Source organism: Rattus norvegicus, chromosome 19, assembly GCF_036323735.1.
Source record: "Rattus norvegicus strain BN/NHsdMcwi chromosome 19, GRCr8, whole genome shotgun sequence".
Classification (NCBI taxonomy): Eukaryota; Metazoa; Chordata; class Mammalia; order Rodentia; family Muridae; genus Rattus; species Rattus norvegicus.
Genome location: NC_086037.1, coordinates 37,847,390 through 37,862,192, shown reverse-complemented (window position 1 = coordinate 37,862,192; position 14,803 = coordinate 37,847,390). Strand labels below are relative to the sequence as shown.

Here is a 14,803-nt window from a genome sequence, read left to right as displayed (position 1 = left end):
CGATTCTGTGCCACACTTGCTGCTGTCTTTGATGGATGTCCTTGCCTCTCTGTCATTCTGGTGTCTCCTCTCAACTTTCAACAATGGCCTCCTGGTTGTCTTCAGGGACTCCAACCCTGCCACATGGTGCCGAGTTTCAGCTGCTCTCCACAAGCCCTCGGTGCCTTCAAAGCCAGTACTATGTGGAGATTCGTACATATTACTAAGTTTGGCTTTGTGTGCGAAATGCAGCCCCTGCACCCTCTGGACCAGCGCATCTGCGTGCTGATCCTAAGGAAATATTTCCCAGAAGATTTTACCTCATTGATTCCAGTCTTATTTACCACAGCTGGTGTCTCAGGCCTAGCTAACTAGACTCAGTTGTTCCTGTTGAACTTCACTGGGAGCCAGCCTCTTGTGAATCACACCTATTTCTTCAGCCCCAAAGGACCAAACAGCACAGATTCTTACTTCTAAATATCACATCAGTGAGCCCGATGCAATCTTTACGGGTCTTTCAGACTCCCCGCCTGAGACTTCATAAATCAGGGCCTCCACACCTGCATTGTTCTCAGCATCAACTTCCAAGTCCCACAACAGCTCATTAGGTTCTGAGGGAGCAATGGCTTTTCCAGACCCTATCTTCAAACATTTCTGCAGTTCTCCCCCTCAAACAACAGACCTGTCACAGCGACACCCAACTCTAGGTGCCAAATTCTGTCCCAGTTTCCGTTTGGTTGTTGTGATGAACAGCATGAAGAAAACGATTCGTGAGAGTAAAGAGCTTCCTTCAGCCTCCGGGTTACAGTCATCACTGAAGGAAGACAAAGCAGGAGCTCAGGGTAGGAGCCTGAAGGAGAGCTGTGGGAGCTGTATTGGATTTGGGCCTGGTTGCTTTGTCACTGTGTGGCACAAGAAGTTTACATTCACAGAATGTTGTCAGCCTGAACAAGACCCTTCTGGGTCTCCAGCAAGGTTTGACCCCTGCTGAGCCCTGCCCTTGCATGTGGAAGCCTTTTGTCCCCAACTGGGAACAGTCTGGCCAGGTACTTCTCACCTGAGTCAGAATTAGGCTGGCCTTCCTGGTTATTTCCCTAATTTATTCAGGCCACATAGTCGGTCCTTTGTTACCGAAGTCTCAGCCAGGGTTCCCCACTGTGCTTGACAGATACCTGCTAAGTGGTGTTCTTTGGATATATAGTTTGGTCAATAAAGAAACCAGGAGGCTTTTTCCTCTTCTGGCTTGACACGAATAACCTGTGTGTGTGTGCTTCTTTCATCCCGCAGGCTTTCGCCCGATTCTCGGTACCGTGTCGGTGCTGGCGCCGACAGAGAGCCATGGACAACACTAAATCTTGGCTTACCTAGTCACTCTTCTTATACAGTCCCTGTCCATCTGCCCATGGGTACCATGTGTGTGCACAGGTGCTTGCGTAACACACACACACTCACATTCACACACACACACAGACACACACACTCACATACACACACATACACACACACATACACACACACTCACATTCACACACACACATACACACTCACATTCACACACACATACACACTCACATTCACACACATACACTCACACACATACACACACTCACATTCACACACACATACACACTCACAATTCACACACACACTCACACACACATACACACACACTCACAATTCACACACACTCACACACACACACTCACATTCACACACATACACTCACACACATACACACACTCACATTCACACACATACACTCACACACATACACACACTCACATTCACACACACACTCACACACACACTCACACACACACACACACACACACACACACACACAGAGTGAGCTGGGCCCTACTGCATTACTTAGCAATCAAGAAACTGGGCTGGAGAGATGGCTCAGTGGTTAAGAACACCCGACTGTTCTTCCAGAGGTCATGAGTTCAATTCCCAGCAACCACATGGTGGCTCACAACCATCTATAAAGAGATTCGATGCCCTCTTCTGGTGTATCTGAAGACAGCTACAGTGTACTTATATATAATAAATAAAATAAATCTTAAAAAAAAAAAAAAGAAAGAAACTGCCCCCCACAGAAATGTCATCAAGCCACTGTGATGGGGGTAATCTCTGAGTTGAGGTTCCTCTTTGCCAGGTGTGTGAAGTTGACAACCGAAATTAGCCATTCACAGATATGTGCAAAGGACACGAGTATGTTGGGGTGAAATTGTCCAATATACAAGCATGTCTAGCCTATCTGTGAATTTCATCTTCATCTATTTACAGATTTTTTTTCCTCCTCTTTACCTGTACCTATGAGAGAGAGAAAGAGAGAGAGAGAGGGAGGGAGGGAAGGAGGGAGGGAGGAAGGGAGGGAGAGAGAGAGAGATAGATCTAAGGACCTAAGGGTCTATAGAAGAGGCTCCTGGCTCATCCAGGTGACAGGGAAAGAAGACTAGGAAAGGAACACACCAAGCAGGTCTGGGGTCTGAGGTCTGACAGACCCTCAAGAAGCTCTGCTATGTGAAGGAGTGAGAGAGGACAGGCTCAGAGAGCATCTGTACTAGGAAACAAAGTGCCACCAGAATCAACAAAGGGACAGCATGGTGGTTGGCTGCGGTTGGCTGCAGTTGGCTGTGGTTGGCTGGCCTCCCACGACTTTTCCAGAAACTGAGTCATGGAGTGCTACTGTGAGAAAGAGGCAAAAGGTTTGCATCCCTTTTGGGATTGTCCGGAGAAAACAAGGTTTAAGCTGAGAGCCTTGATGGATGGATGATATAAGAGGCCAAGGTAAGACAAGTCTAGTTGAAAGAGAACTAAGAAAACTCCAGGCAGAGCTTGGCAGCATCAGGTGTCTATTTAGGCCCCGTCCTCAGCTCAAGGTGCCCACGAAAGCTCAGTAGATTCAACAAAATGAGCTGAAAACTTAGGAGAATAGACTAAAAGCAAGATGGTAGTAACCGTCCACGGTATTTCTCGGGATGAGAAGTACCGGGATAAGGTCACTGGGGGAATGGATATACGTGATTACGAGGGCCTGACACAAAGCTGCTTCTGGGATACAGGAGACATTTTAAATCCTGGGTGGTGGCTACATGTGAGAGCTTGGTCAGAGCCAAACAAAAGTAGCAAATCCCACGAGACAAAGAGCAGTGTGTTTGGTTTCTTGGTTGGTGCTTTTTATATAAAATACTCCATAACCTGAGGTAGCCTGGAGCTCCTGTGTGGCCTAGGTTGGCTTCAAACACACAGCAATCCTGCCTTGGTCTCCTGGGTGCTGGGATTGCAGGCACGAGCCATGATACCAGTTGTGCCGAGTTGGTTTTTTTTCCTTTGTTTTTAAATAGACTCCCATTCAATGGAGGAAGAAAGATTCTTGACTCCAGGCACAATTCATAGCCTACAAAGTATAATCAATATGGAATTTTTACAACACAAAGCTAGTGAGCATTTGGGAACAGTCAGAAGCGGTGACATTTTCACATGATTTAAGCATCCGTATCATTAATCACAGTACCAGGTTTGGAAAAGCACTCTATGAATTCTCAAATTCATGTGCAACTTCCCCAAACCTGGTCAAATTAGAAGCAAATGTATGCACCCAGGACCAGCATACTGGTTGTTGTTGTTTTTAAAACCAGACTCTGAAAGCATTTATGGAGGGTTCACCTACACCCAATACACTTCTGAAAACACAAACACAAAGTAAATTTATCACCTGAACTTGAATAGTGCCTTTATCCGTGGATCCCAAGTGGCCAGTCAGTAACGTTGCTTTCCCTTGTCTTCAGTAGGATGTGGAAATATCTCCATCTTACAGGCAGAGGCCTTTAGACCTGGACAGGTAAGAGACTCGTCAACAACTACAAACCCCAAGCAAGAGCTGTGCAAGCTGTCCCCTGGCCTCCCTTCTTCAGCTGGCTGTCCCTTTGAGCTTCTTCATCAGCCCTAGCATAAATCATGCCCAGACTGCTTTGCTGGTGAAGAAAGGGACATTCTATTTCCTGCCCTGAAGCTGGCCAGGTGCCCTAGCAGCACCACATTTAGACACAAGTGCATCATCCGTGCGTGAGTGGGGAGTTTGGCTCCTTGGAAACCTAAGTGGCATGTGTCAGCTGGCCTCAGCCCACTGAGAGCTCCTCTAGGCCATGCTGCCAACCCTCTCCAGTATATCCTACTAGGGATGCAATAGAATTGAGTAAATGAGAACTCCTTCCTGGCAGACCTGCTGCCCCACACTCCACAGCCTAGTGTTGCCCACAGGAAGAACTGATTCTTTGCTCTCTGGGACTCAGGTTCCATCCTTTATTTCTGGCCATTGATTGGTCACTTGTAATCCCAGCATTACTTTAACATATTAATTTGTCATAGAATGATCATTTAGAATCAGATCCAGAAAGCCAAAGAAGTTACTGAAGTATTTACCGGGTAACCAGGGCTGCTAGTGGATCAGTGTTTCTCTGACAGCTGCAGTCATTACCAGGAGTCAAAAGTGGGGCTGGGAAGAGACACCATAACCACCTTATAAAGGACAATGTTTAATCGGGGCTGGTTTACAGTTTCAGAGGTTCAGTCCATTATCATCATGGTGGGAACATGGCAGCATGCAGGCAGACTTCGTGCTAAAGGAGCTAAGAGTTCTACATCTTGATCTGAAGGCAGCAGCAGAAGACTATACCCCACACTGGGCATAGCTTGAGCATATGTAACCTCAAAACCTGGCCTCACAGTGACTCACTTCCTCCAACAAGGCCACACCCACTCCAACAAGGCCACGCCTCCTAATATTGCTACTCCCTATGGGCCAAGCATTCAAACACATGAGTCTCTGGGAGCCATGCCTATTCAAACTGCCAGGGGAACTCAGAGTTACCTGCCTAGCCTGATGAGACCCTGAGAAATTCTGAGAACTGCAAAGACAAACAAACAAACAAACAAACAAACAGAACAATGCTATGAACAGAACTTGGTACGTGAGGAACAAGCTAAGAAAAACAATACAGTAGGAAAGACCAGCAGGAGCTAAAGCATTTCAAACCTGGGTATTTATTAGGAGTGTTTAAGAAAGTATAAACTGGTTTATTAACCACAAAATAAGTGAGATTTTATTCCATGTTATGCATGAGCTAGAATGAGATACGTGAATTTTAATAAAGTCTTGATATACCATTTTTTTTTGTTTTTTTGAACTACATTTCTAAATATTACCATATGTTATGCAGGATTGTTGAACTTGCTGTATTTTATCAAAATAAGTTTTTTCAGTTTAATCGATCGTAATTTTTTTTACAGCTGTGATGAGGGTTTTTCAGTTTGAGGAGAATAGAGGCTAAGGGCCAATTAAATAAGCAAGTAATAGAGTTTGCTTGTTTGGAAATAGAGAAAAACTTTAAAACTATGTCTATGTCAACAAGTAGGGAAAACAATGGTAACTGTTAGATCTACAGCTGTAGAAAGAAGTCAATATCTGGACAAGTGACAAAGAACTGAGAATACGCAAAATCAAATTCTGTCTTTAGGAAAAAGGATAGACCAGAACCAGGAGGATAGGTATAGAGAGTGCTGAGAAGGATCCGACCCTACCACTGAGGGCAGCTGTCCTTGGAAGGCTTCTATGAACATAGTGGAGCACGTGTCTTTGTTGTATGTTAGAGCATCTTTTGGGTATATGCCCAAGAGAGGTATAGCTGGGTCCTCAGGTAGTACTGTACCCAATTTTATGAGGAACCTCCAGACTGATTTCCAGAGTGGTTGTACCATTTGTAATCCCACCAGCAATGGAGGAGTGTTCCTCTTTTTCCACATCCTCACCAGCATCTGTTGTCACCTGAGTTTTGATCTTAGCCATTCTCACTGGTGTGAGGTGGAATCTCAGGGTCATTTTGATTGCGTTTCCCTGATGATTAAGGATGTCAAACATTTTCTTTAAGTGCTTCTCAGCCATTTGAGATTCCTCAGTTGAGAATTCTCTATTTAGCTCTGTACTCTTTTTTTTTTTTTTATTCAGAGCTGAGGACCGAACCCAGGGCCTTGTGCTTGCTAGGCAAGTGCTCTACCACTGAGCTAAATCCCCAACCCTGTACTCCATCTTTAAATAGGGTTATTTGGTTCTCTGGAGCTACCTTCTTGAGTTCTTTGTGTATTTTGGATATTAGCGCTGTGTCAGATCTCTTTCCCCTTCTCTTTACCATTTATACACTTTGCGTTTGCATTTTTATAAGGAACAATTTTGTATGTTTGCCTGTTTTTTTATGTTTTGGTTTGGTTTGGTTGTTTGTCTTGTTTTTTTAAGACAGGGTCTTACTAGATAGCCCTGGATGACCTGGAAATTCCTAGGTAGAGCAGGCTAGGCTAACCTCACAGAGATCCACATGCCTCTGTGTCCCCAGCTCTAGAATTAAAGGCATCTGCCCTGTCACGTGTGACTGCTTGTATATCCTTTTAGGCAGTAAAAGGACTCAGGACAAAGTAAGTGGGTACCACATGGGGATGAGAGAGTTGGGGTGTCTCAGATAAGCAGCAGGATGGAGAAAAAAAGCTTTACTGACCTGTGTGAACCAGGTGACCTCTGATAGAAGCAGCCATTTGCTTTTCCTTCTCTCCTTCCCTCCCTTTCGGTCACTCCCAGACAGAAGTAAACAGGAAATTGCCATGAGTTTGTGCTAGAGAGTCTCTGGGTTTTAGTCCTCAGCTTGGTGAATCCTTCCCTAATGGCCAGGAGGCCTCAAGCTGAAGATTAGTCTGACTTTGCCATACCTCTTCAGAGCACCGCATCATAATCCCCACAGCTGAGAGACATCCAGTTACACAAGTTCTCTTTCTTAAACATGGCCACCAGGATATTAGCAAAAGCAGGAGCCTAAAAGAGAAACAGTCACATACATGGACAGGAAAAATAAACTCTCCAGAAAACAAAGATAATCAGGAAATGGAAGCAAATGACTAAAACCTTTAAAAAATAGGTTGGTCTGAAAAAAAATAAGATAAAGTTATTAGAAACTAATAATATGGGGGCTTGGGGATTTAGCTCAGTGGTAGAGAGCTTGCCTAGGAAGCACAAGGCCCTGGGTTCGGTCCCCAGCTCCGAAAAAAAGAACCAAAAAAAAAAAAAAAAAAAAAAGAAACTAATAATATAAAACCTGAAATAAAGTGTTCAAAGAGGCAATATCTCTAGGAACAGACTAAAAAGGAAATATTTAAGGATAGATAAAAAACAAAATAAGATCCAAAGTCCAATACAATCACTAAATGGAATCCAGGAAAACACAGAGAGAAAAGGCCCAGAAAGAAAACGTCAACAAAACCCCCACACTGTTCTTACCTTAAAAGTAATAAGAGGGTGCCTGGTGGTGGCGGTTAGCACCTTTGATCCCAGCATTCAGGAGGCAGAGAAAGGTAGAGCTCTACAAGTTCCAGGCCAGCCTGGACTACATAGTGAATTCCAGTCCAGTCAATGCTAAGTCAAGAGACCGTTTCAAACAGTGACAATAGCCAGATGATGGCGGTGAGCACCTTTGATCCCAGCACTAGGGAGGCAGAGGCAGGCAGATCTCTAAATTTGAGCCCAGTGAGGTCTACAGAACAAGTTCCAGAACAGGGCTAAACAGAAGAACCATGTCTCAAAAACAACCACAACAAAAGTAATAAGAGGACAATAGTTCTGGAGCCATTTTGAGTGACTACGGCCAAGAAACACAGATTTAGGTTGTCCTAAATTTCAGGTTGCAATGTGGAAGCAGTTTCGTGGTTTTACAGAAGAAAAAGGTCGTAAGTCAAGGCAGATTTAAAACACATTGATGGGTCCATCAGAGAGGTGGATACAGTAAGATAGATGAACTCTTCTACAGGTTGAAGAAGTTACCTGTTGTCATTCTTAGCCTTTGGGTTGGTGGAAGGTAGGTGTCTTGGTTAGGATTTCTTTCTCTTTTTTTGTAATTTATTTTATATATGGGTACACCATAGCTGTCTTCAGACACACCAGAAGAGGGCATCAGATCTCACTACAGATGGATGTGAGCCACCATGTGATTGCTGGGAATTGAACTCAGGACCTCAGGAAGAGCAGTTAGTGCTCTTAACCACTGAGCCACCTCTCTAGCCCTTGGTTAGGATTTCTTTTTTTTTTTTAAGATTTATTTATTTATTTTTATATGAGCACACTCTAGCTATCCGCAGACACACCAGAAGAGGGCATTAGATTCCATTACAGATGGTTGTGAGCCACCATGTGGTTGCTGGGATTTGAACTCAGGACCTCTGGAAGAGCAGTCAGTGCTCTTAACCACTGAGCCATCTCTCCAGCCGGTTGGTTAGGATTTCTATTGCTTTGATAAACACCATGACCAAAAGCAATTTGGAGAGGGAAAGGTTTATTTCACTTACACTTCAGGTAACACTCCATCACTGAGGGAAGTCAGAGCAGAAACCTGGAGGCAGGAACCGATGCAGAGGCCATACCACACAGGAGTGCTACTTACTGGCTTGAGTTCCTCATGACTTACTCAGTCTGCTTTGTTATAGAACCCAGGGCCACCTGCTGAGGAGTGGCACCATCCACAGTGAGCTGGGCCCTCCCCTACCAATTGTCAATCAAGAAGACACACCACAAACTTGCCTGTAAGCCAATTTAGTGGGAGCATTTTCTCAACCGAAGTTCTCTCTTCCAAAATGACTCTGCCCGGTGTCAAGTTGATGTAAATCTAGCCAGCATGCTAGGGGTCTGCTAAATTAATAGATTACGAAAGTTTTTTGTTTTTGTTTTTGTTTTTTTATCTACTAGTCACAGAATGTTAGTTCCAACACAGAGGTGGGTGAGGAATGGCTGCTCTGAGGCTAAAGCTAGCTCATCCTCTCCACATCCCTGCACCTCTAACCCATCAGTCAGCATCTGCAGAGGGAGCTGTTCTCCAGGCAGTCTACTGATAAGGAAGACAGGTTATGGGTTACCTCAAGCCATTCTCCCATCTTTATATCACTTACCCCCAGGGGAACCTTGATGGAAACTCATTTGATGACTACAGTGGGAGAATAGTTCCTACTCTTTACCAGCCCACCAAATTAAAAAGGTGAACTGACGGGTAGCAGTCAAAAAAAATAATAAAATGTGTTCCTTTTCTCTTCCCTCCCCTCCTCCCTCCTACCCTTCTTCCTCCCCTCAACCTTCAAACCTCCTTCCTCTTTTCAAAGAGTGACTTGCTGTGTACATCTTGTAAATATTTCCTGTCCCGATGGAGGATGCGGAAAATAGTACAGAAAGATCTGACCAATGTGAGTCCTGCGGTATCACCACACCCCACCCACTCGGTGACTGACAGTGTATGCAGCCTCTACTAGGCCAGTACTAATGGGTGCCTGCAGTTGCCTTACCAGATGTTTCTGGCACCTCCATCGTCCCAGTATCTCCATAGCAACTTAGTCTTCGCCTTTATAGTTTCACTCACAACCCATGGGGGAGCTTTATGGAAATGGCTGCATGCTGTCTAGCCTCAGTGGCTTTTTGGAACCTTGATGCAAGTCGTCACGACCCCATTACTCTTGGATCTTATGTCAGCAAAACCTACCCAACCTGGGCAGGACCTAGTTCAGCTCGAAAAGTAGTGTGGCCCTTTGGGGTCACAACTGCAGCAACCTCTGAATCCCTTCACAGCTAAATCTGGGAAAATATTTCGCCAAGCGGCCATTTTCCAACATGGAGCCCTGAAGCCTCCATGTTTTCGGACAGTCTTTTCAAGTGTGTTTACACTGTTATACACTGGGGCTCTGGAGGTAGTGGGTCTTACCCTTGAGGCACATTTATTTTTGTCCCAGGAAAAGGTCTGAGGCTGCTCCTTAATGGCTGCTTAACTAAGCTGCTTAATAGTTATTGTTGTGGTAAATATTAAAATTTGGTAACCTTTTAACCCGTCCTAGTTCCGGCACCTATAGGGCCACACCGTACTGTGGGTATCTTTACCTCAGTGGCTCCAAGCGACCCCCAAGTACTCTCTGACCCAGGCGATCTGCAAACCGGTCCAGCGTGGCACCTTGCCACACTGGTCCCTGGAGTTAGTTCTGGCCCCAAGGGGCCACATGAAACTATCCATAATTTAACTCTGGTTAGTATCTCTCCTGGCAGCTCTCTGCTAGCTGTGAACTCTCTGGTTTCAGCTACCCAGTAAAATCAGGGTTCTGGAAGGCCAGCACGGGCTGGCCTATCTCGTCTCCCTGCCACCGACTCTGCTCATAGTCCCAAAGACCGCCCCCTGGTAATTAAGGTATAAACTCCCAACTGCCCAGTGAAATCAGGACTCAATAAACTGTAATTTATCAATCAGATTTATATGTTAAATTCTCAATCCACAATATATCCACATAATAAACTCACAACCAATTGATAAAGATAAAAACTGCCCAGCTAGATAAGATAAATTGGCCTAGGGCTGGAGAGATGGCTCAGAGGTTAAGAGCACTGTCTGCTCTTCCAGAGGTCCTGAGTTCAATTCCCAGCAACCACATGGTGGCTCACAACCATCTATAGTCAGGTCTGGTGCCCTCTTCTGGCCTGCATGTGCATACATGCAGGCAGAAAGCTGTATAATGTATACATAATAAATAAATAAATAAATAAATAAATAAATAAATAAATAAATAAATTTATAAAAAAATAAATTGGCCTATAGAAATCCATCCCTTAAGAAATATTCATAATGGGGGCTGGAGAGATGGCTCAGCGGTTAAGAACACCAACTGCTCTTCCAGAGGTCCTGAGTTCAATTCCCAGCAACCACTTGGTAGCTCACAACCATCTGTAAAGAGATCCAATGCCCTCTTCTGGTGTGTCTGAAGACAGCTACAGTGTACTTATATATAATAAATGAATAAATCTTTAAAAAAGAAATATTCATAACAACCTGTATCTACATAGAGATGCATGGCGAGGATCATTTATATATGCCTCCATGTTGCTTTTCCTCTCTTCTGTTTCTCCCTCTCCTAAAACCTCTGTTCCTGCCTTCTCATCCAATGGCAGGCCTCGTTTTAGCTTGTGTCTGCCTTCACCAGCATAATGACATCAGCCTACAATTTTAGTCCCTATGGTAGATGCTCTCAAGTAGCTTCATGTACTTGAGCACGGGTCCCCAGTTGGTGGCACTGTTTGGAGAGGCTTAGAAGATGTGACCCTGTTGGAGAAAGTATATCATTGGAGGTAGGCTTCGAGAGTTAAAAGATGTGTCATTTCTGTGTTTCGTGCTTGTGGTTTGGGATGTGAGCCCTCGGCTTTCCTTCCTATCACCATGCCTGCTGCTACTTGCCCTCCCTCTGCTTCACCATCATAGAGAGAACCCTCCAAAGCTTGAGTTGAAATAAACTCTTCCTTCGGTTGCTTTTGGTCGTAATGTCTTCTCACAGCAACAGAGGAGTAAGTGACACTTACCATGTGCAAGCAGTTCTGGGTAGGTCCAAGTTCTTCTCGTCCAAATGAGGACTATTCACTTCTTTCTGTGCCACTCTCTCTTCTCTCCCTGTAAATATTGGTAAACAAGTAAGCAAAAACATACCATAACCAGGCTCTGGCCTAGATGTCAGGCTATCTTGAAACTTCCCCAGCCAGGCAACTTTGCCCATTACTTTTTGGTGTTTATTGTTTGGTTTTGGTTTTTTATGGTGTCTGTGTAGCCCCAGCTGTTTTAGACCAGGCTGTTCTCAGACTAGTAGAAATCTTCTTGTCTCTGCCTCCTCAGTGCTGCCTCCTGTGTGCACCCCATGTCTGGCTTTGTCCCTTGCTTTTGAATTCAGCCTGATTCAAGTTTCCAGGACACAGGCAAAACACCTATTCTTTGCCAGAACAGAGCATGAATATCAGGGTCCTCTAAAACATGTGATTACTGTCCACACTTCCACCAACATTTTCGTCTTTTCTCTATCCGTAGGTCCGATCTTCAGCGTTTCTTCTAGAAATCCATTCCGAAGGCCCAAGAACATGTGTCGGAACATGGTCTGAGAACAGAATCCTGTAAGGAGATTTCTGAACGCTCGTAAGGAAACCCCAAGAAGCTTCGATAAGAGTCTTGTGACCTCAGTGTCTTCAAAACCATGGAATTGTTCTTGGAATATGCCTTCATGACCCTCCCAGATGTGAGTTTACTTCAAGTCATTCATTACAACTAGCTGCTATTTGTTTATATGCCTTTGTGGGAAAACATGTTTTTGCCACGTGTAGCTTGTCCACGTCGTGTGGCTTGTCATCCACTTCGTGTGGATTGTCCTGGTGATTGTAGCTTTCCTCAGGTGATTCTTCTTAACCCTCAATATAAGTTAGCTGATTAGCTGATGTTCTGAGTAAGGTTGTCTATTGTATGAGACTTTAGTCTGCCTCCTTTTCAGGCCTGGCTACAACCACCCACCCAGATTTATCACAGAAACCACCCTCTTCTTGGTACCACTTTTTTTTTTTTTTTTTTTTTTTTTTTTTTTTTTTTTTTTTTTTTAGCATTTGTACTTTTCTCATCACTGTGACAAATACCCAATAGGAAGCAATTTCTGGAAGGGTTATTTTGGCTCACAGTTTGGGAATAGACATGCCAGAAGGCATGGTGGCGGGAGAATACAGCTTGCTCCTGTGGCCATAAACAGAATCAAAGTGGCAGAAAGTGGAGTTAAGCTGTAGGTCTCAAAGCCCAGCTCTCACTCCCTCAGCCAGGTCCCACCTCCCAAAACAGAGCATTGGCTGACGCCCAATTGTTCAAATACGTGAGCCTATGGGCAGACATTTTCTACCTAAACCGTAACATAAAGGTTTCACTTTATTGTTTTATATTTCTACAGCCCAAAAATTACATTTAAAAGATTCCCAAGGAGGGGCGGAGGTTACATGTAACTGTAACACTAGCACCATCTAAGATTCCCAAGGAGGGGCGGAGGTTACATGTAACTGTAACACTAGCACCATCTAAGATTCCCAAGGAGGGGCGGAGGTTACATGTAACTGTAACACTAGCACCATCTAAGATTCCCAAGGAGGGGCGGAGGTTACATGTAACTGTAACACTAGCACCGAAGCATATTTGGCTTTCAGTTCAAGAGATTCTCACATCCCTGCATCTGGCCTGCAAGGAAGGCAATGAGTATCAAAAGAAATGCCACTGTCGGTGTTCCTACCTCGCCTTTTCTCAGGCTGCCAGAAAGATGGCGGACATTGAGACGGAGCGTGCTTACCAAAAGCAGCCTACAAAACAAAAAGCGAGTTTTGCTGGGACAAACTGGCAAGGAAAAACTCTCTCGGTACTACAAAAACATCGGTCTAGGCTTCAAGACGCCCAAGGAGGCCGTTGAGGGCACCCACATAGACAAGAAATGCCCCTTCACTGGTAATGTCTCCATCCGAGGTCAGATCCTGTCTGGTGTTGTGACGAAGATGAAGATGCAGAGGACCACTGTCATCTGCCGGGACTATCTCCATTACATCCGAAAGGACAACCGCTTTGAGAGGCGTCACAAAAACATGTCTGTACACCTGTCCCCCTGTTTCAGGGACGTCCAGATTGGCGACATTGTCACTGTTGGAGAGTGCAGGCCCCTGAGCAAGACTGTTCCATTCAATGTGCTCAAGGTCACCAAGGCTGCTGGCACCAAGAAGCAGTTTCAGAAGTTCTGAGGGGACTCTAGCCAATGCCCTAGAACAATTAAAAGTTGGTTTCCAACTTAAAAAAAAAAAAAGAAAAAGAAATGCCACTGTCCTCCACTCTGGGTCTGAACTCTTGAAGCAAGGTTCCAAGGGAACTAGCCTTTCTCCTAGGAGTCTTACATTGGGAGATAAAAAGGCTGAAGCTTTGGGCAACCAGAGGAGGAATTTTCTGTCTAAAAGCTATCATTTGTCTGAGGACTTGGCGAGAGCTGAGACAATTGGATGGGGACCACATCCTGACTGAACTGCTTTGGGTGTGTCTATCTCTTGTCGTAAATCTTATCCTCATATTAGGACCCTGACGATGGAATGGGGGGATAGGAGGAAGTAGTGTCTGTTGGATCTCTTGTCCTTCTTCCCAAAGAAGCCATATTGAACCATTTTACTTTTTCCTATTAACTTCCCTTTTTTTTGGTTTATGAGAGACCATTGAGTGAACTTGGCTCATTAGAGCACAGGCTGGAAACCTCAGTCCTACAACAATCATGACAACCCACATGGGGCAAAAGACACATCTTGGGGTATCCACCATCTGTAGCTGGTTCACATCAGATGGAGAAGTACCAGAAGGTTCCAACAGCTAATGGAGTCATTTTCTTCTGTGGATATTTTTCTATCTTCCCACTTCAGACAGCATCAGCTTCTTACCCATACTTGGTTGAAACTAGAAAATGAATATTTGGACTTTTGTTTCTCCCTAGTCCATCTGCCCCAGAAGAGGCAGCCAAAAGAGATGGAAGGCAGAAAAAGACAGAAGTCTGACCTCAGCAGACTGGACTATTTATTTCAAATGGGACAGACCCATGGGGAAAATGGTCTCTGTAAGGGAAAAAGCTGGTTGAAACCCTTTATAGAGTTGGAGTGAGGTGCTTGACAATGGGGAGATTGTCATAGCCTTGACAGGTAGATTCATTCTGCAGCCCCCCCCCCATATGTAGAATTGTCTACTGAGAAAAACTGGTTGTCCTGGGAATAACATCTCTGCAAATATTCTTTTCTGTGATGACTAAGGTAATCTGTAATTTTGTAGGAATCCAGTTCTGTTCATTATGAACCTTGAGGCATAAAAGAAATGGATTGTGAGGGTGTCGTCTCTTCCTTAGCTGCTTATGGCTGAGCAGGGTTGGGTGGGGGTGGGGCATGACTCAGGGCCTTCTA

The 14,803-nt window shown here is 44.7% G+C and overlaps 1 protein-coding gene and 1 pseudogene across 1 annotated transcript in view; one reads left to right on the top strand and one right to left on the bottom strand.

Moving 5' to 3' along the window:
- Mylk3 (myosin light chain kinase 3) overlaps positions 1–3,895 on the bottom strand; it is a 58,508-nt gene extending 54,613 nt beyond the window's left edge. The window contains exon 1 of the mRNA XM_039097579.2: positions 3,701–3,895. The gene's annotated coding sequence lies outside the window, so the exon portion shown is untranslated. The remainder of the gene's footprint in view (positions 1–3,700) is intronic.
- A 9,236-nt stretch (positions 3,896–13,131) lies between these two features.
- Positions 13,132–13,639, top strand: Rps11-ps2 (ribosomal protein S11, pseudogene 2; annotated as a pseudogene).
- Positions 13,640–14,803: the final 1,164 nt, after the last annotated feature.